The sequence below is a fragment of the Theropithecus gelada genome, chromosome 12, assembly GCF_003255815.1.
Source record: "Theropithecus gelada isolate Dixy chromosome 12, Tgel_1.0, whole genome shotgun sequence".
Taxonomy (NCBI): domain Eukaryota; kingdom Metazoa; phylum Chordata; class Mammalia; order Primates; family Cercopithecidae; genus Theropithecus; species Theropithecus gelada.
This window is the reverse complement of record NC_037680.1, coordinates 108,216,017-108,236,730: the sequence shown is the minus strand read 5'-3', so window position 1 is coordinate 108,236,730 and position 20,714 is coordinate 108,216,017. Positions and strand designations below refer to the sequence as shown.

The window sequence follows — 20,714 nt, the reverse complement described above, 5'->3', positions numbered from 1 at the left end:
GGTGACATTACAGAAACAGGCCAGTTTCAATCTTCAAGTGGCATGATAATGAAGTTCCCTCTGTTTTATTTTGTTTTTTTTTCTTCTGTCTTGAACTCCTGGGCTCAATCACTCCTCCAACCTCAGCCTCCTGAGTAGCTGGGACTACAGGTACACGCCGACATGTCCAGCTATTTTAAAAATTCTTTGTAGAGATGGGGCTTCGCCATGTTACCCAACTTGGTTTCTAACTCCTGGGCTCAAGTGAACCTCTCACCTCCCAGAGTGCTGGGATTACAGGTGTGAGCCACTGCACCTAGCCTGGTTTTTGTTTTTTAGTTTCTGCTTTTTTCCACCCTCTTCCTGTCTGTAAAGCCAACTTTTACTGCTTGATTCATTGGAACCCTTATTCTATTTTAGGAAATCAAGTGTTGCCTGATTCTAGAATCACAAAGCCAACTGACAGCTTTGAAGTAAACTTGTTGTAATTTTGTCTTTTGACACTTAGTGTCAGGACTCTGATTTTATTGAGAACCGCTATGTCTTAGCTAAAAGAACACACTTCCCAGCCTCCTTTGCAGGTAGGTAAGAACATGTGACCATGTTCTGGCCATTGAGAAGTAAGCAGAAAGTATTGAGTGGAACTTCAGAAAGAATCCTTCAAAGTGTTTAACATCTTTTTGATCTTCTCCCTATCAGGAATGTGAAGGCTGGAGCAACAGCAACCCTCTTGGTCCAGCAACCCTCTTGGTAATCTTGAGGGTGGAAGGCACACACTAAGAGGGTGGACCCAGCAAGGATGGAAGGACCCTGGGTCCCATGGTTGGAGCTGTCTGGCAGCCACCAGACCAGACTATCGCCAACCTCTGGAATTCCTTTATGTGAGGGAAAATAACACTATATGTGCCCAAATGATTATTTTTGGTTTTCTATTACATGCAGCTACTCGTAATCCTAATCCAATTCTAACAGTTACAAGATCCCTGTCAAGTGGTTGGTCTGTGTTTGAATATTTCCCAGTCCTAAACAATCAAGAGTAGCATAAGGCACTGAGTGCCAGTAGGCCTGATGCTGGGCAGGGGTTATTTCCCCATTTTTCAGATGAGGAAACTGAGGCTTAGAGAAACCAAACACATAGCAAGGTCAGTGGCATCCGTCTGACTCCAAAGCCCCACACCCCACACTGCTCCCTGCTTTTAGTTAGAAAGTTCTCCCTGCTCCCTATCTTCACCCAGGAAATAAAAACCTATATATTTAAGGTATATGACTTCATTTTTTTTTGAGGTGGAGTCTCACTCTGTCACCCAGGCTGGAGTGCAGTGGCACGATCTCAGCTCACTGCAACCTCTGGCCTCCAGGTTTAAGCGATTCTTCTGTCTCAGCCTCCCAAGTAGCCAAGATTACAGGTGCTTGTCACTGCGCCTGGCCAATTTTTGTATTTTTAGTAGAGATGGGGTTTCACCATCTTGGCCAGGCTGGTCTTGAACACCTGACCTGTGATCCACCTGCCTCAGCCTCCCAAAGTGCTAGGGTTACAGACGTGAGCCACTGTGCCTGGCTGACTTAATGTTTTGATGTACGTTAGACTGTGAAATAATCACTACAATCAAGCTAATTAACATATCCATCACCTCACATCATTTCCATCTCCCTCCCTCCTTCCCCTCTTCCTTCCTTCCTTCCTTCCTTCCTCCCCCCCTCCCTTCCTTCTTTCCTTCCTCCTTCCTTCCTCCCTGCCTCCCTCCCTCTTTCTTTTCTTTTTTCTTTCCCTTCCTTTCCCTTCCCTTCCCTTCACTTCTCTTCTTTTCTTTCTGTTTCTTTCCTCTTCCCCCCTCTCTCTTTTTTCTTTTTTTTCTTTCAACAGGGTCTTACTCTGTTGCCCAGGCTGGAGTGCAGTGGTACAATCATAGCTCACTTCAGCCTTGACCTCCTGGGCTCAAGGGATCCTCCCACCTCAGCCTCCTGAGTAGTTGGGACTACAGGTGTGTGCATCATGGCTGGCTAATTTTTAAATATTTTGTAGAGATGAAGTATCATTATGTTGCCCAGGCTGGTCTTGAATTTCTGGGCTCAAGCAATCTGCCTGCCTTGGCCTCCCAAAATGCTGGGATTACAAGCATGAGCCACCACGCCTGGCCATTTTCTTTCTTTCTTTCTTTGTGTGTGTGTTTGTGTGTGTGTGTTGAGAATAGTTAGAAAGTTTTTGATGTCCCCTCATGTGGCCCACTAAAACCATCATGCATTTTATAGGCACCGAGGACAAACTCTGTATTTGGAATTCAGTTTTTGATTCTACATGTTGCACTTTCTGTTGACCCTTGTTACATTTCATATGCTTGGGCCGGGCGCGGTGGCTCATGCCTGTAATCCTAGCACTTTGGGAGGCCGAGGCGGGTGGATCACCTGAGGTCGGGAGTTTGAGACCAGCCTGACCAAAGTGGAGAAACCCCATCTTTACTAAAAATACAAAATTAGCCAGAGTGAAACTTCATCTCAAAAAAAAAAAAAGTTTCCATATGCTTGAAAATCTGTGCCAAGGAAGGCTCCAGTGGAATGAAGAGGCACTGATGGCAAAGGCAGAGAGATTAAAATTGGGGAACAAAATATAAAGGATTATTTATTTGTAAAGAAATATTAAATGAGATTAGTATAGAACAAAAGATATTTATTCTGTTATGTGGACAATATATATTTCAGATATATTCTGTACATAAATAAAATACAAAATAAAATATATATGAAAGTTTTCTCCATCTTAACTTAGTTCAAAACTTTCCTACTTTTAGTTTTTTTTCTTTTCTGGTGAAAAGATATATATATATTTAGAATTAGCCAGCCAGACTCAGTTTAGATGATCCCGTTTTTGGTTTTTTTTGAGATGGAGTTTCATGGAGTTTCACTCTTGTCGCCCAGACTGGAGTGCAACGGCGAAATCTTGGCTCACCGCAACCTCCTCCTCCCGAGTTCAAGTGATTCTCCTGCCTCAGCCTCCTGAGTAGCTGGGATTACAAGGCATGTGCCACCATGCCCAGCTAATTCTGTATTTTTAGTAGAGATGGGGTTTCTCCATGTTGGTCAGGTTGGTCTCGAACCCCTGACTTCAGGCGATCCGCCCACCTTGGCCTCCCAAAGTGTTGGGATTTCAGGCGTGAGCCACTGCGCCTGGCCTTTTTTTTTTTTTTTTTTTGAGACAGAGTTTCGCTCTATGGCCCATGCTGGAGAGCAGTGGTGCGATCTCAGCTCATGGCGACCTGTGCCTCCCGGGTTCAAGCGATTCTTCTGTTTTAGCCTCCCACGTAGCTGGAACTACAGGAGCACAGCACCACACCTGGCTAATTTTTTTGTATTTTTAGTAGAGACAGGGGTTCGCCATGTTGGCCAGGCTGGTCTCCAACTCCTGACTTCAGGTCATCCACTCTCCTTGGCCTCCCGAAGTGCTGGGATTATAGGTGTGAGCCACCGCACCCAGCCACATGATCTCATTTTTGTTGGCAACATCCAAAGCATCATAATCAGCAGCCAGTTGAACATAAGCCTTCTCTCCATCAGGCCTATTCAGGGTGCTGGCCGTGGCCACATCAATGTCATAGAGCTTCTTCACAGCCTGTTTGATCTGGTGCTTGCTGCCTTTGACATCCACAATGAACAGTGTGTTGTTGTCCTCTGTCTTCTTTGTGGCCAACTCAGTGGTCAGCAGAAACTTGAGGATAATGCGGTGGTCAAGCTTGTTTCTCCCGGGGACGCTCTTCCGGAAATATTTGGGCCGCCTCCAGAGTCGCAGTGTCTTGGGCCGCTGGAAGGTGGGTGATGTGCAGATCTTTTTTTTTGTGGCTGTGGACACCTTTCAGTTCTGCCTTCTTGGCTTTCAAAGCCTTTGCTTTGGCTTCAGTTTTAGGAGGGGCAAGAGCTTCCTTCTTTGCCTTTGGCATCATCTTGTAAAAAGAGTTCTCTACTTTTATCATGTAGTTCTCATAAGAGGAAATTCATCTCAAATAATTTGCCTTTGCTTTCTTTTCAATTCCTTTCTCCCTCTCTCTCTCTCTCTCTTTTTTTTTCTTTTGAGACAGAGTCTCACTCTGTCATCCAGGTTGGAGTGCAGTAGGATGATCTCGGCTCACTACAACCTCCGCCTCCCAGGTTCATGCTTCAGCCTCCCAAGTAGCTGGGACTACAGACACTTGCCAGCATGCCTGGCTAATTTTTTTTTTTTTTTTTTGAGACAAAGTCTTGCTCTTGTCCCCCAGGCTGCAGCCTGGAGTGCGGTGGCGGGATCTCAGCTCACTGCAACCTCCGCCTCCCAGGTTCAAGCAATTCTCCTGCCTCAGCCCCCCAAGTGGCTGGGATTACAGGTGCCTGCTACCACGCCCAGCTAATTTTTGTATTTTTAGTTGAGACGGGGTTTTGCCATGTTGGCTGATCTTGAACTCCTAACCTCAAGTGATCCACCTGCGTCAGCCTCCCAAAGGGCTGGGATTACAAGCATGAGCCACCGTGCCTGGCACTCAACTCCTTTCTCTTGGGGAGAATGACTCTCCAATTAAATAATTAAATACTCTTATTTTAGGGTAAACTCAGTTTATGGAATATTATGCGGCTGTATAAAGCCTCCACAGAAACATGGAGAAAGATTGTTATATTACTTTAAAAAGCAGGTGGTTGGGCATGGTGGCTCACACTTGTAGTCCCAGCACTTTGGGAGGCCAAGGCGGGAGGATTATTTGAGTCCAGGTGTTCGAGGCCACAGTGAGCTGTAATTGCACCACTGCACTCCAGCCTAGGCAACAGAGTGTGACCCCATCTCAAAAGATAAGGTCAGATATGGTGGTTCATGCCTGCAGTCCCAGCACTTTGGGAGGCCAAGGTGGGTGGAAGGAGACCAACCTGGGTAACATGAAGAAACCTCATCTCTCCACCACCACCAACAACAAAATTATCCGGACATGGTGGTGTGCACCTGTGGTCCCAGCTACTCTGGAGGCTGAGGTGGGAGGGAGGATCACTTGAGCCTGGGAGGTAGAGGTTGCAGTGAACTGAGATTGTGCCACTGCGCTCCAGCCTGGGTAACGGAGTGGGATCCTGCATCAATAAATAAATAGATACATAAATAAAATTAAAGTATGAAAATAAAAAAATTAGGACCAGGTGTGGTGCCATGCACCCATAGTCCCAGCTACTCAGGAGGCTGAGGCGGGAGGATCACTTGACCTGGGAGGTTGAGGCTACAGAGAGCTAGGATAGCACCAATGCACTCTAGCCTGGGAAACAGGGTGAGAACCTGTCTCAAAAAATAAGATCTTTTAAAAAGCGGGATGCAATATTTTATGCACACTGTGTGTATTTGCCCATACTCTTTCAGCTGGAAGCTATAGAAACCCAAATCAAATTGGCTTCTTTAAAAATAACAAAAATCAAGAAATTTCTTGGCTCACAGGAACCTGTAAAGCCTGGAGGAAAGGGTCTACGCAGCAGATGCTCATGATGCTGTCAGGGATTCAGTTCTTTCTCTTCCCTTGGCTCCCTTTGTCATTGATGGCTAGATTTTCAGGGAGATTTCTTCCATGTGGAGGCTTCTAGCGCTCCAGGCGTCCTTCCTAAAAGCTCAGGCCAGTTCAAAGAGATGCTGGTCTCCTGTGGTTTCGGCAAATCTCAGGACAGGCTTGTGGGCTCCTGGCGTGTCTCAGAAGCAATTTCTACAGCATCCTGGTTGCTCAGGCCTGAGTCACGCGACCACTCCTGGTGTGGTTGTTGCGGGGGTGGGGGTGCGGCCCCACCCTAACATAAGGCCTGTGGAAGGTAGTGGAATTGTTCCCAGGAGGAAAACTGGGGTGCTGTTACCAAAAGAAGGTGAACAGTGAACTGGATGCTGGGCTGGAAACATAAACTCCACTAAATGATAATGACAGACATGTGCAAGAAAGGCTGTTCATTGAGGGAAAGTCTGGCAGGAGATAGAGCAAAAGGTCCGGAAGAGGTTCTGATTATTGTTTATTGTTAACAAAATCACAAAACAGGGCCGGGCGCGGTGGCTCAACGTCTGTAATCCCAGCACTTTGGGAGGCCGAGGCGGGTGGATCACTTGAGGTCAGGAGTTCAAAAGCAGCCTGGCCAACCTGGCGAAACCCCATCTCTACTAAAAATATAAAAATTAGCTGGTGTGGTGACGTGCGCCTGTAATCCCAGCAACTCTGGAGGCTGAGGCAGGAGAATGCCTTGAACCCGGGAGGCAAAGTTTGCAGTGAGCCAAGATCGCACCACTGCACTCCAGCCTGGGCAACAGAGTGAGACTCTGTTTCAAACAAAACAAAACAAAAAAATCAGAAGACACATAGAAGCAAAAAGTTACTACATATAAATAAAACATTTAAATCACCCTAAGAAATATGGTGGACTGAGTGGGAAGCCTGCTATCTCAATGCGCGCGCACACACACACACACACACACTCACACACACTCTCACTCTCTTCAAACACAGAGATGCTGGATAAAATGTGGTCCACAGTAGGTAGGTTAAATACCTAGCTGAGCTAAAAAGAATGGGAGACCCCCATGTTCCAGAAGGGTGGACTTAGACAGGGGTGTCTTGTGAAGACGGAGCTGTGGCCTCAGGGTGCCATCCAGATTGCCGTGTATGGAGCATTTAGCAGGGCCCTGGCTGGGCTGACTGAGAGGGGACAGGCCACTTCGAGAATCCGGCGAAGTGCTGCCCACCAAACGGGAGAGGGGCAAGGCTGTGTCCTCAGTCCAGGCCCTGAGCAGGGCTGAAAGCCTAAGACAGTGGAAGGAAGCTTCTGCCTGTCGCGTGGACGCCGGTGGAAGCAGCTGCCCTCTCAGAACCACAGACCTACTGGGGACACCCAGTAAAGTCCTCAGCCCCACAGAGCTGCGTGTGGTGTGCGTTGCAGTCGGCTGGCAGCCGGCGATGGTGCACCTCTGTGCCCAACTTGGAGTTCAGTGTCATCAGCTTTGGTGGAATTATTTTCACCACTGAAAGTGGCTACAAATCAGAGCTACTCCCCCCACAACGAATCGCGGTTTCCTCGAATGGCACTGATTATGCTCTTTCTCCCAATGGTGTGGCTGTTTGCCTTGCCTTCTGAAGGGGGCAACCCTCAGGGTTCCCTGTGGAGGAAGACCACGCCCTATGACTCCCCAGAGTCCCAGAGAGCAAGGCATTCTAGTTTTGTGGCTAACATGTGGCCTTTGGAGCTGGCTGTCTGGGTTCGAATCCTGCCTTTGCTATAGCTACCTGTGTAATGTAAGGCAAGTTACTTAATATTTCTGTGCCTCAGTTCCCCTAAACAGAAAATGGATATAATAATAGTCCTTACCTGTGGTGTAATACAAAGTATGTATTTGGTCTTTGTCCTAGGTTCCTGGCACAGAACTCCAAAAACCTTTGAAATTTCTCTTTTTATTTTTTGAGACGGAGTCTCGCTCTGCTGCCCAGACTGCAGTGCAGTGGTGCAATCTTGGCTTACTGCAGCCTCCGCCTCCCCGGCCCAGGCTGGTCTTGAACTCCAGGCCTCCAGTAATCTGCCCATCTCGGCCTCCCAAAGTGCTGAGATTACAGGCCGACGTGCCTGACCTGACATTTCTTTCTTTTTAGACGGAGTCTTGTTTTGTCGCCCAGGCTGGAGTGCATCTCAGCTCACTGCAACCTCCCATCTCGGCTCACTGCAACCTCCGCCTCCTGGGTTCAAGCGATTCTCCTGCCTCAGCCTCCCGAGTAGCTGGGACTACAGGTGTGCGCCACTATGCCCAGCTAATTTTTGTATTTTTAGTAGAGATGGGGTTTCACCATGTTGGTCAGGCTGGTCTCAAACTCCTGACCTCAGGTGATCTACATATCTCGGCCTCCCAAAGTACTGGGATTACAGGTGTGAGCAACCATGCCTGGCCCGGCCTGATATTTCTTGAGTGATAAATAGGAGTGTCTTTTTTTTTTTTTTAAATAGAGACGAGTCCCTGATGTCACCCAGGATGGATTGCAGTGACTATTCACAGGTGTGATCATAGTGCACTGTGCCTTTGAACCCCTGGCCTTAAGTGATCCTCCAGTAACCCCCGCAACGAGTTCACCTTGCCTGCTGCCTAGAAGGAGCCAATTTCAAGACAGGGGAATTGCAATAGAGAAAGAGTAATTCACACAGAGCCGGCTGTGCTGGAGATCGGAGCTTTATTGTTACTCAAATTAGTCTTTTGGAGGCCCGGAGAGGTTAAGGAGGCCTGTTCAGAGTCCTACAGTGGTGGCAGCAGGGTCTCACATGTTGCCCAGGCTTGTCTCGAACTCCTGGCCTCAAGAGAGCTTCCCGCCTTGGCCTCACAAAGTGCTGGGATTATATGTCTTTAATACAAAGCAGCTTTTACATTTAAAAAAAAGTGGGGGGGATCTCATCAAATGAGCTCAAGATTCTCTCATAGTGAACGGCTGCCTATGGTGATATCCATAGCTAGGAGCGGACTGAGAGAGCTGACACCCTTGCCCCCCATCTTCAAACAAGGAATCGGAGACCCAGGGTGGGGGTGATCAGGGCAGAAGCAGAACCCCATCTGTCCAGGCTCTTCACCCAAGGAAGCAGAGGAGGTGCTCCCAGCCTCGGCCCACTTTCCCACAGCCTCACCCCACCCCTCCCTTCAAAGGATCCTCCAAGCCAGACGGTGGCCTGCATGGGGAAACAGGGGAGGAGGAGGGGCTGTGGATATTGCTATCTCCCTATCTGTCCCTGCCCTCCAGTGCTCACCCCAAGTGCCCCAGCCCCAACATCCAGAAAGTGAGGTCTCAGGGTCCCTCTCCCAGCAAACCACCATGGCCTGCGCAGGAGCCCTTTCTTTCTGGGAACCTGCTCTTAGCTTGTGGCCCCTCATTTTGGGGCTGGCCCTGCTGGGGTTGTGCCAATGGGCTGCTGCTCCACCATTTCACACGGTGACCTGGGTGCCATGTACTAGCCATCCTCTTCCTTCCAACAAAGAACACTGATTTTCAGATATTTCAGGGGGCCTGGCCCCAGTCTAGCTCCGGGGGTGGGTTCCTGTGGTCTCAGCCATTTCCCTGGGCATCACTGGCTCAGGCCCGTGCTCAGGGACTTCATGCAATCCCGGCTGTGGAGTCATGAGAGCAAGGGGAGGCTCCCTGGAGCCCATCGGGGATTTCCTCACTCACTGGGAGGCCCAGGAAGTCATGGTCTTCCTCTCCCCCTATAAATGATCACATCCATTAGGCCTCTTGTGACCACGAGGGCATCTGGTCTGAGAAAAGCCCTACATAGAGAATGGCCTAACCAGGGAGATTGCAGAAAAGTAGGGCAAAGCCTTGATCAAACTGCACCTGCAGCCACTCATCATAGATTTCCTATGATGGGAGGTGATTTGTTTCCGTGTTGCTTCAGCCAGTTGAACCAGGGCTTCTTGTGACTAACCACCAAAGGGACCCTGAGAAATAGCAGCCCTAGCCTGAAAGTCACCCAGGGAACCTGAGTGGCAGGGCCCCACCACACGCCTCTCTGGGAGCATCCTAGCTCCTCCGGCTGTCATGGCTGCAGCTCTTGGGTCACCTCCCTCCTGCTCTGGGTGTTGGAACCCTCCATCCCTAGACCCTTGCCTACACTGGTCTATAAATCACTCCCACAGGCCCCTCCCACACCCATCTGCAGAGCCTTCCTTGGCACTGCCCCTCACCTATGACCAGATTCCTCACTTAAATTCAGTATGGAAAGACTCACCATTCAAAAAAGCAAAAGCTGCCGTCCCCTATCCCCAGTCTATACTAGCGAACAGAGAATTGATGGACCGATTCAGTAAGTTGGCATCTGTAGTGGGATGAATTGAGGTCCCTAAAAGATAGATCCATATCCTTACTCCTGGCACCTGTGAATGTGACTTTATTTGGACAAAAAGGTCTTTGTAGATATAATTAAGTTGAGGATACCCCTGGGCATGGTGGCTTATGCCTGTAATCAAAGCACTTTGGGAGGCCGAGGCGGGAGGATCATGAGGTCTGGAGTTCGAGACCAGCCTGACCAACATGGTGAAACCCCGTCTCTACTAAAAATACAAACATTAGCTGGTTGTGGTGGTGTGCACCTGTAATCCCAGCTACTTAGGAGGCTGAGGCAGGAGAATCGCTTGAACCCAGGAGGCGGAGGTTGCAGTGAGCCAAGATCGTGCCATTGCACTCCAGCCTAGGCAACAAGAGTGAAACTTCATCTCAAAAAAAAAAAAAAAAAGAAAGAAAGAAAAGAGGAGAAAGGAGAAGACACAACACAGGGAAGGTGGACCTGTGAGGCCAGAGGTGGAGAATGGAGTGAGAGCCAAGAGCTCCTGGAGCCACCAAAAGCTAGAAGAGTCAAGGGGGTGTGCAGCCCTACCAACACCTTCACTGTGGACTTCTTGGCCTCCAGAACTGCAGAATAATACATTTGTGCTGTTGTAAGGTGCCTGGTCTGTGGTCATTTGTTACGACAGCCCAGGAAGCTAACAGAACCTCTAAGGATGTGACCCATTATTGAGTCTTGACTCTGGACACTGTCAGACGCAGCACTGCTTAATCCTCCCAAGAGCCCTCTGTGGTAGGTACTGTTTTTCTGTTTGTTTTTTGTTTTTGTTTTTTTTTGAGACCGAGTCTTGCTTTGTTGCCCAGGCTGGAATGCAATGGCACAATCTTGGCTCATTGCAACCTCCATCTCCCAGACTCAAGTGATCCTCCTGCCTCAGCCTCCTGAGCAGCTGAAACTACAGGTGTGTACCACCATGCCCGGATAATTTTTGTATTTTTTGTAGAGACAGGGTTTCACCACATTAGCCAGGCTGGTCTCAAACTCCTGACTCAGGTGATCTACCTGCCTCGGCCTCCCAAAGTGCTGGGATTACAGGCGAAAACCACCGTGCCTGGCTGGTAGGTACTGTTATTATCCCCATTTTACAGGTGAGGAAACTATGGCTCAGCAAAGACAACAGCAGGGCTTTGAGCCTCGTGTTTAGCCCATGCTCCTGACCACTGCAAGATTGTGCAGGCCGACATGCCCTTTAGGGAATGAAAGGGCAGAACCAGCATGCCCTTTAGGGAAGCTCGGAACTTTGTTTATTACAGTTAGGCACACCCCTCCCCAACCCTGTGTCCCTGCTTCAGCCACTCTCTCTCTCCACCTGCTGTGATGGGCACTGCTTACTGTGGTCCCTGCTCTAGCTGCTGCCACCTCCAGGTGGCCACAGGGATCTGGCCCCACTGGGCCTCCTATGGCTGCTTCTGGGTGTGTGGGCCTGGACCTTCCCAGGGCTCTGCTCTCCCTGTCTGCATGCCCCCATGGCCACGCCCACTTTGAGGAGGGCAGTGTGCATGGCCTCTGCCTGCCACCAAGGCCTCCTTGGGGTGGCGGGGGCTGGGGGGGCGGGGGAGTACCTGGGAAGGTCCTTGGGAACCTGGGTCATCGGGCCGGCTGTCCCAAGGGGTGCTCTGTCCCAGCTCTCAGCTCTCAGGGCAGCCCCTCTGATCACCAGCCCTCTAGGGGACCTCCAGATTCCATGTGTCCCCAGAACTCCCACTTCCCAAATGTGCAAGAAACCCAGGAGCTGGAGAAGCACTTGCAGCTGGTGTGGGAGTTCCCCTTAGAACACACACTGGATTTGTTTGGAAGAAACAGGTTAATAAGCCCCATGGGGTAGGGGCTGGGGACCCAAACGCATTCTCAAGTTACAAAGGACGCTGCCAGCCTGCTTTCTAGGGAGTGTGGATATGTTACAGGGCCTCTGTCTGGAAGAGGTTGGGTTTGGGCAGGGGCTGCGGTAGAGCCCAGTTGTTCAGCAGGAGTGAGGGGCGAGAAGTTAAAAGTTCCTGGGAAACGGGGATGTTGGAGGCGAGCAGTGAGGCCAGCAGTGCTGGGAAGGGGGAAGGTCAGGCCTCCCCAGGTGGAGCAGCTGGGACTTGGGGAGAACAGAAACACCAAGGGGATTTTCAAGTTGTTTGTGTTGAGGTCTCCAAGGTAAATGCCTCACCGCCTCCTCCATCAAAAATCCCACCTTGTTTGCTCAGGCTTTCGCGTGAGCGCTGTCTTGGGGGCGACTGCAGGACCTGGGTGCTGTTTTCCCCTACATGTTGGCTTGGAGCAGGCAGAGACTGCCCTCGAGGACCCAGAGAGCAGGGACAGGGGAGGGCTGAGTTACAAAATGGTGCTGGGACGATTGCTAAGTATTTGGAAAACACTGGGTTAGCCCTTCACTCTCACTGCCGGATGGCTCAGAGACAAATGCAAGGAAAGAGAGAGAGACAAGCAAATTAAAAAATAAAATACACGATCTGGGGAAGAAAAAGTACTTTCTTTTTTTTTTGAGACGGAGTCTCACTCTGTAGCCCAGGCTGGAGTACAGTGGTGCGATCTCGGCTCACTGCAAGTTCCGCCTCCCAGGCTCAAGTGATTCTTCTGCCTCAGCCTTCCGAGTAGCTGGGACTACAGGCGTGTGCCACCATGCCTGGCTAATTTTTTGTATTTTAGTAGAGGCAGGGTTTCACCATGTTGCCCAGGGTGGTCTTGAATGCCTGAGTTCAGGCGATCAGCCCACTTTGGCCTCCCAAAGTGCTGGAATTACAAGTGTGAGCCACCGTGCCTGGCCAGAAGAAGTACTTTCTAAACATAAAAGTCAGTACAGATGGTCCCCCAACTTAAGATGACTTTATTTATTTATTTATTTATTTATTTATTTATTTGAGACGGAGTTGCACTCTTGTTGCCCAGGCTGCAGTGCAATGGCACCATCTCTGCTCACCGCAACCTCCGCCTCCCAGGTTCAAGCGATTCTCCTGCCTCAGCCTCCCAAGTAGCTGAGATTACAGGCATGCGCCACCACACCCGGCTAGTTTTGTATTTTTAGTAGAGACGAGGTTTCTCCATGTTGGTCAGGCTGGTCTCAAACTCCTGACCTCAGGTGATCCGCCCACCTCAGCCTCCCCAAAGTGCTGGGATTACAGGTGTGAGCCACCACGCCCGGCAAGATGACTTGATTTATGATTTTCGACTTTCTGATAGTATGAAAGTGATCTGCATTCAGTAGAAACCATACTTCAAATTTTGATCTTTTCCTGGGCTGGGAATACGTGGTGCGATCCTCTCTGCAATGCTGGGTGACAGGAGCTGAGGCTCTGGGCCAGCCACGCAATCAGAGGGTGAGCATCCTGCTCTACTGTGGGCTGTGCTGCCTGTGATTTTGCCCAGCTGCAGGCTGATTGCAGTGCTCTGAGCATGCGTAGGGTAGGTGAGGCTAAACGATGATGTTCTGGGTATATTTAGTGCATTTTCCTCTTATGACGTTTCCAACTTACAATGAGTTTATTGGGACCCAACCCCATCGCAAGCGGAGGAGCATGTAGCCCATGCTGAGGTGATCCTAAAATAATTTATTTTCTTCTTTTTCTTTCTTTTTTTTTTCTTTGAGACGAAGTCAGGCTGGAGTGCAGTGGTGCGATCTTGGCTCATTGCAACCTCCATCTCCCGTGTTCAAGTGATTCTCCTGCCTCAGCCTCCTGAGCAGCTTGGATTACAGGCATGCACCACCACGGTGACTAATTTTTGTATTTTTAGTAGAGATGAAGTTTCACCATATTGGCCAGGGTGGTCTCGAACTCCTGACCTCAAGTGATCCTCTCGCCTTGGCCTCCCAAAGTGCTGAGATTATAGGTGTGAGCCACTGTGCCTAGCCAGTAAAGTAATTTCAAAGAGGAAAACAGATATAGGTAAAAAAAACACTCTAAAAATTTTAAGAACAAACCACAAACTGGAAAAAAATATTTGTACAAATACCACAAAGGGTTGACATCAACACAATATAAAGACCCCAAACAGGTTAATAAGGCACCATTAGATAACCAATAACAGAATATGCAAAAGACAAAAACAGGCTATTCCCCAAAGAAATCCAGATAGCTAATAAACCTGTAAAAATGTTTAAATGTATCAGTAGTCAAATAAATATAAGACACAAAAACAAGATCCCTTTAGGTAATAGGATAACAAGTGACTTAATACAATTGTTTTCCTTGGGCTAACTGCATTTTCTAGTTTCTCTACGGTAAAGGTCTCTCGCTTTAAGAGACTGTCCTGAAAGTGAAAAGCGTACAATGCGAGACAAATATCAACAAATGGGCAGCCAGTGTCAGAGACAGAATTCTAGTCATCGTAGAATTGTGGGCAAGGTTTTTCTTTTGAGCTTTTGAATATGTTTAAATTCATACAATTCATTTGCCCTTTCAGTATTACTTTAATTATTAGAACACATTTGCAAGTTAAAATAAATTCCTTCTTCCCAAGTCCCCAGGAGCCTTTGGCCCCTTATGCAAATAGGATTCCTGGGGCCACCCAAACACCCACAGAGCGGGAAAGCAAGTTGAACTGAGAGACCATCCCTCCCACCCATCTCTAAAACAAAGGGTGCTTCAGCCCTCTCCATACCACATACACACCCTCTCTCAATGCCTCAGCTCTCCGGTCAACTTTTCTAGTCTCCAGCCCTGTAAACCAAAAATAAAATTCTGAGACTCCCCAACTGACTGAATGGACCCCTCCTCTCAGCCAAGGGGGTTCCAAAGTAAACCTGAAAAACTAGTTCAGGTCATGATGGGAAGCGGGGGTGTCAGCCATCCTCACGATACCCTTCTCCCTTCGCAGTTCAGGCACAACTGTCAGCATTAACATTAAAACAGAGATTTTAAGAGTGATCAAACAGACTCCTTGTAGCAATAAATACCAAATTCCAAACTGACTCTAGTACAGCATCACATGACAGTAGGCCCTGAAAGAAATGAAAGTATTTTACCCCCAAATATATTTCTTTGACATATTTTTAAATGGCCCTGCAAAGCTTCCTCTTGTGGGGGAAATTTATGTTCTATAGAGAAGCCTTGTCCGTTTCCAGATCTTTTTCTTATCCTGAAGTGATTAGCTGAGAGTCCAGCTCTTTTTAAAGTCTGAATAGGAGGGTCTGGGTGCGGTGGCTCATGCCTATAATCCCAGCACTTTGGAGGCCGAGGCGAGCAGATCACCTGAGGTCAGGAGTTTGGGACCAGCCTGGCCAACATGACGAAACGCCGTCTCTGCTAAAAATACAAAAATTAGCCAGGCTTGGTGGTGGATGTCTGTAATCCCAGCTACTTGGGAGGCTGAGGCAGAAGAATCGCTTGAACCAGGGAGTTAGAGGTTGCAGTGAGCTGAGATCGTGCCACTGCATTCCAGCCTGGCGACAGAGCGAGACTCCGTCTCAAAACAAAACGAAACGACGACTCTTTCAGATAATTGTCAATCACAAAATCTATGGATCGACCTATGACCTGGAAGCCCCCCAGCTTTGAGTTGTTCTGCCTTTCTGGACCAAACTGATGTACACCTCACATGTATTGATTGATATCTGCCTGTAACTTCTGTCCTCTTAAAATGTATAAAATCAAGCCGTAATCCAACCATCTTGGGCACATGTTCTCAGGACCTCTTGATACTGTAACTCAGGCTCAGAATAAACATCTTTAAATATTTTACAGAGTTTGGCTTTTTTTTTCATTGACAATCCCAGGTTAGTCTGCCTGAGAGCCCAGGGAGGTGGGTCATCCCAGGGCCCCCAGAGGCCGGGAGGGTGGCCATGCATTGGCCTGAGGGGGCCCAGGTGCAGACCAGCCTGGAGAGGCTGGAAGTCAAACTATGATGTGTCCACATGATGGAGCGTCCCTCCATCCCTCATTCCCTTATTACTCCTGTGAATCCTTTAAATCCCGGATAGAATCACAGAGATTAAAACGGGGTGTGCCTGCAAAAACCTGTATCATTCTATTTGAGAGACAAGTCGCTCTCCTGTGGTCACAACACAGCCCATGGTCAAATGGATGTTCTCAGAAGTGTGTGGATCCCCAGGACCTGGGATGTTGTCAAGACCTACAGGCAAGACCAGCAGAGGCCAAACCATGGGGTCGTGTCGGGGGTGCCAGGCTCTGTCCTGAGGCTCCCCGGCTCTCTCCCAGGCCCAGGAGAGATTGGCTAGTTATCTGCATCCTGGGAGCAGAGCCCAAGCCATCCTTACCCCTCCTTCTTGCAGCTCTCAGTCCTCTGCAGGGAGCCAGCTCTCCTCCCCTGGGGCACCCAAGGGCCCTGCCTCCAGGCCGGAGCCTGCGGATGGTCCATGGCTCTCAGGACACACCTCACTGCTGCTTCCTTCAGTCCTCCCTGCACCTGCCCTCACCAGGGCCCTGGCCCCCCACGACACAGAGCGGGTGGAGAGAGGGGTTCTTCCGCCTTAGCCAGCTTTCCTTGGGGCTACTACTCTAAGGGAGAGTTACTGTGAGCCTCAGCCCTAAACCTCTGGTTTTTAGCCTCTTTGAGTCAGGAGGGAATTCTTTGCTGAAGCCCCCTCCATGGAAAAATGTGCTAGCACGGACTCTCTGAGCTCACCTCTAAGAACTGGATGATCTGTGTTTATTTGCATTGCAGGAACCTGCAGAACCCTGGAGCCCACCCACTGTGTGGCTTGCAGGCAAACAGGGCTATGGACAGGTGTGGGGAGGATGGACTGGGGTGCCAGCTGGGTGGAGCAGCACCAAGACAGACAGAGGGGGGCCCCTGGGGGGAAGGTGCAGGCACACACTCCCTAAATCCTGGAAGGTTAACTCTGGAAGGAGGAGCAGGAGGTCTTACTTCCTCCTGGAGGCCCTGGGAGCAGTGAAGGGTTCTGGGCAGGAGAGCAGCATGCGGGAAGGGGGCCGTGGGAGGAGGTCTCCAGGATGGCCCTGTGGGAGCCTGCCTGCCATGCTGCCACCAGGTGAGTGAGCATTGCTTTTTCGCAAATGTTTCCCAGAAAGACAGGCCTTGTCTTCCAGGACAAAACAGGAAGGGCAGGGTCAGGAAGTCCAGTCACATTTAGAAAGAATAGAGCAATAAGCCCCAGCTGGCGCAAACTGAAATGTGTTGGTGGGGGCTGGTCAGCAGAGTTTAGGAAGTGAGGACTTGGGAGCCAGCGCTGTCGGGCGGAGAGGGTGTTCTGCCCAGCAAGTCCCCTGGAGGGGATGGACCCTCAGCTTGCAGACACCAGCCTGGGGGTGGGGCCCTCACCCCCAGCGCTGTGTCCACACTCAGCGGCCACCTTGGTTGTTCTTTGGCTTCTGCAGTGGATTGAACTGTGCCCCTCAATTGACATGTGTGCCTGGATCCTGTGAATGTGACCTTTTATGGAATAAGGGTCTTTGCAGATGTAATAATAAGGATCTTGAGATGAGATCATCTTGGATTTAGGGTGGGCCCTAAACCCAATGACTGGACTCCTGATGAGAGAAAGGGGATTGAGAATGAGATCCAGGCTGGGCACGGGGGCTTGCGCCTGTAATCCCAGCACTTTGGGAGGCCAAGGAGGGCGGATCACTTGAGTCCAGGAGTTCAAGATCAGCCTGGGTAACAAAGTGAGACCCTGTTCCTACAAAAAATTTAAAAATTAGCTGGGTATTGTGGTGAGCGCTGTGCTTGTAGTCCCAGCTACTCTCAGGGAGTAGGAGGCTGAGGCAGGAAAATGGCGCGAACTCGGGAGGCGAAGCTTGTAGTGAGCCAAGATCACACCGCTGCATTCCAGCCTGGGCAACAGAGCAAGACTCTATCTCAAAAAAAAAAAAAAAAAAAAGAGAAACGATCTAATGTTGAAATACATTTGAGAAACACTGTGTGAAACTAGAAATTTATTTGCTGAGGAACTTCTCTGAGTCTTTAAGAAGCTAAAGAGCTTTGTGAATCTCCAGGGGAGTGGGGGAAGGCCAGTATTGCACGCAGTGTTTCCCAGACTTATTTAACCCAGGAACCCTTATGTATTATTCAGCTTGGGCTACCATAACAAAACCCACAGACTGGGTGGCTTAAACAACACAAATTTATATTCTCACAGTTCTGGAAGCTGGAAGTCCAAGATCCTGGTGCCAGCAGGGTTGGTTCTGGTGAGGCCTCTCCTCCTGGCTTGCAGATGGCTTCCTTCTCTCTGTGGCCTCACATATGGCCTTTTTTTCTGAGCACGTGCACTCCTGATGTCTCTTCTTATGAGGACACCAGTCCTACTGAATTAAGGTCTCACCCTTATAACCTCATTTAACCTTAATTACCTCCTCAAAGGTCCTATCTCTAAATACAGTCGCATTAAGGGTTAAGGCTTCAATCTATAAATTTGGAGATGGGGACAAATTGCAGCCCATAACATCTTACTTCATGGGACTGGTGTCCCCAGATACATCTGGGAAAATGCACATTTAATCACCTTGAACTCGATCCCAGGAGTATGGGATTACTGTTATTTGGCAAGTGCATATCCTTGGCGGTGGCAACAGAGGAGACAGCTTGTGAAAGACATACTTTTATCATCTATTTTTTTTTGAGATAGGGTCTTGCTCTGTTGCCCAGGCTGGAATGTAGTAGGCACCATCTTGTCTCACTGCAAACTCCACCTCCCAGACTGGAGTGATCCTCCCATCTCAGCCTCCCGAGTGGCTAGGACGACAGTCATGAACCACTGTACCTGGCTAATTTTTAAAATTTTCTGTAGAGATGAGGTCTCACTACATTGTCCAGGCTGGTCTCAGACTCCAAGCTCAGACTCCAAGTGATCCTCCCACCTTGGCCTCCCAACGTGCTGGGATTACAAGTGTGAGCCGCCGCAACCTGGCCAGATACTTTTTTAAAGTCCACGACATTTTGCAGCTCCTTCTGTTAAAAGATAGAGTCTATTTTCTCCACTACCTGAATCAGGGCTTGGCTTTATGACTTGCTTTGGTCAAGGGGACAGTAAGGAGCATGACACAAGCAGAGGCATAGAAAGCATTTGTGTTCATCCCTAAGAGGTCTGAAAATAAAAATAATAGGGAAAGCATTTGTGTGCTGGGGCTTGGCCTCTCTTGCTTCTTTTGGAGCCCGGCTGCCATGTGAAGTCTGGTCTGCTTGATGAGGAGATTAACCTGGCTCAGGTTGCCCCCATCACCCCAGCCAAATGCAGACATGTGAGTGAGTGAGGCCATCTGGGAACCAGACCAACCAGCTCCAGCCCACCTGCCAGAAGACTATGGCCACATAGTGAACCAGGTGAGACCAGCAGAAAAACTGAGGTAGGAGGTGGGAGTTGACTCTGGAAGCAGGGCTCAAACACCTGACCAAATTGAGGACTAGCTAAAACAGGTTGGGGGTGGAAGCAGCTTTCCATAAGACCCTCCCCCTAGCGTGCCCATGTTAGTTTACCATTGCTATGGCAACATCTGGAATTTACTATCCCTTTCCATGGCAACAAGCAACAACCCAGAAGTTACCACCCTCATCCTAGAAATTTCTGCATAAACTGTTTGTTTGTTTGTTTTGAGATGGAGTCTTGCTCTATTGCCAGGCGGGAGTGCAATGGCATGATCTTGGCTCACTGCAACCTCTGCCTCCTGGGTTCAAGTGATTCTCCTGCCTCAGCTTCCCAAGTAGCTGGGATTACAGGTGCACATCACCATGCCCAGCTAATTTTTGTGCTGGGTTTTACCATGTTGGACAGGATAGTGTTGCTCTATTGACCTCGTGATCTGCCTGCCTCGGCCTCCCAAAGTGCTGGGATTACAGGCGTGAGCCACCACGCCCAGCCAACTGTTTTTTGATTCGCATATAATTAAAACTGGGTATAAATATGAGTGCAGAACAACCTCTGAGCTGTTATTCTGGGCATCCTGTCTCTGGGGCAGCCTGCTCCACCAGGACCAGTGCCTCTGCTGCTGCTGTGCACGGCTATGTCAATAGAAGTTGCTGTTTAACACCACTGGCTTACCTTTGAATTGTTTCCTGGGCAAAGCCGAGAACCCTCTCAGGCTAAGCCCCAGTTTTGGGGCTTGCCTATCCTGCATCAGAAACACTCAGCTGAGCCCAACACAAACATAACAACAACAACAACAACAATAATAATAGTTGCTTTTTTTTTTGAGACAGAGTCTCACTGTCACCCAGGCTGGAGTGCAGTAGCACGATCTCAGCTCACGGCAACCTCTGCTTCCTGGGTTCAAACGATTCTCCTGCCTCAGCCTCCCCAGTAGCTGGGATTACAGGCATGCACCACCACACTTGTCTAATTGTCTAATTTTTGTATTTTTAGAGGAGACAGGTTTTCGCCCTCTTAGCCAGGCTGGTCTTGAACTCCTGACTTCAAGTGATCTGCTGGCCTTGGCCTGCCAAGGTGCAGGGATTTCAGGCGTGAGCCATAGCCTAACCGTTGCTTTGTTACTCAGTTGTGAGGTGGTTTGGTTACATATTAACCACCAAGTACTATGGTTACATAGTAAGGGCCAACTGATAACAAGCATCTTAGAAGAGACCTGTGACTATCACTGCTTTCTTTTTTCTTTTCTTTTATTTATTTATTTATTTATTTTTGAGATGGAGTCTTGCTCTGTCACCCAGGCAGGCTGGAGTGCAGTGGTACGATCTCGGCTCACTGCAACCTCCACCTCCCAGGTCCAAGTGATTCTTGTGCCTCAGCCTCCCTGAGTAGCTGGGATTACAGGTGCTTGCTGCCATGCCTGGCTAATTTTTGTATTTTTAGTACAGACGGGGATTTCATCATATTGGCCAGGCTGGTTTCGAACTTCTGACCTCAGGTGATCCTCCCACCTAGGCCTCCCAAAGTGCTGGGATTAAAGGTGTGAGCCACCGTGCCCAGCCGACTGTCACTGCTTTCTATGAATGGTTTTCTCCGGCTGCTCCTATCTGCATCAAGTTAA

At 49.2% G+C, this 20,714-nt stretch overlaps 1 pseudogene; it reads right to left on the bottom strand.

The window, feature by feature from the left end:
* Positions 1 to 951: 951 nt before the first annotated feature.
* On the bottom strand, positions 952 to 3,911 carry LOC112635896 (annotated as a pseudogene).
* Positions 3,912 to 20,714: the final 16,803 nt, after the last annotated feature.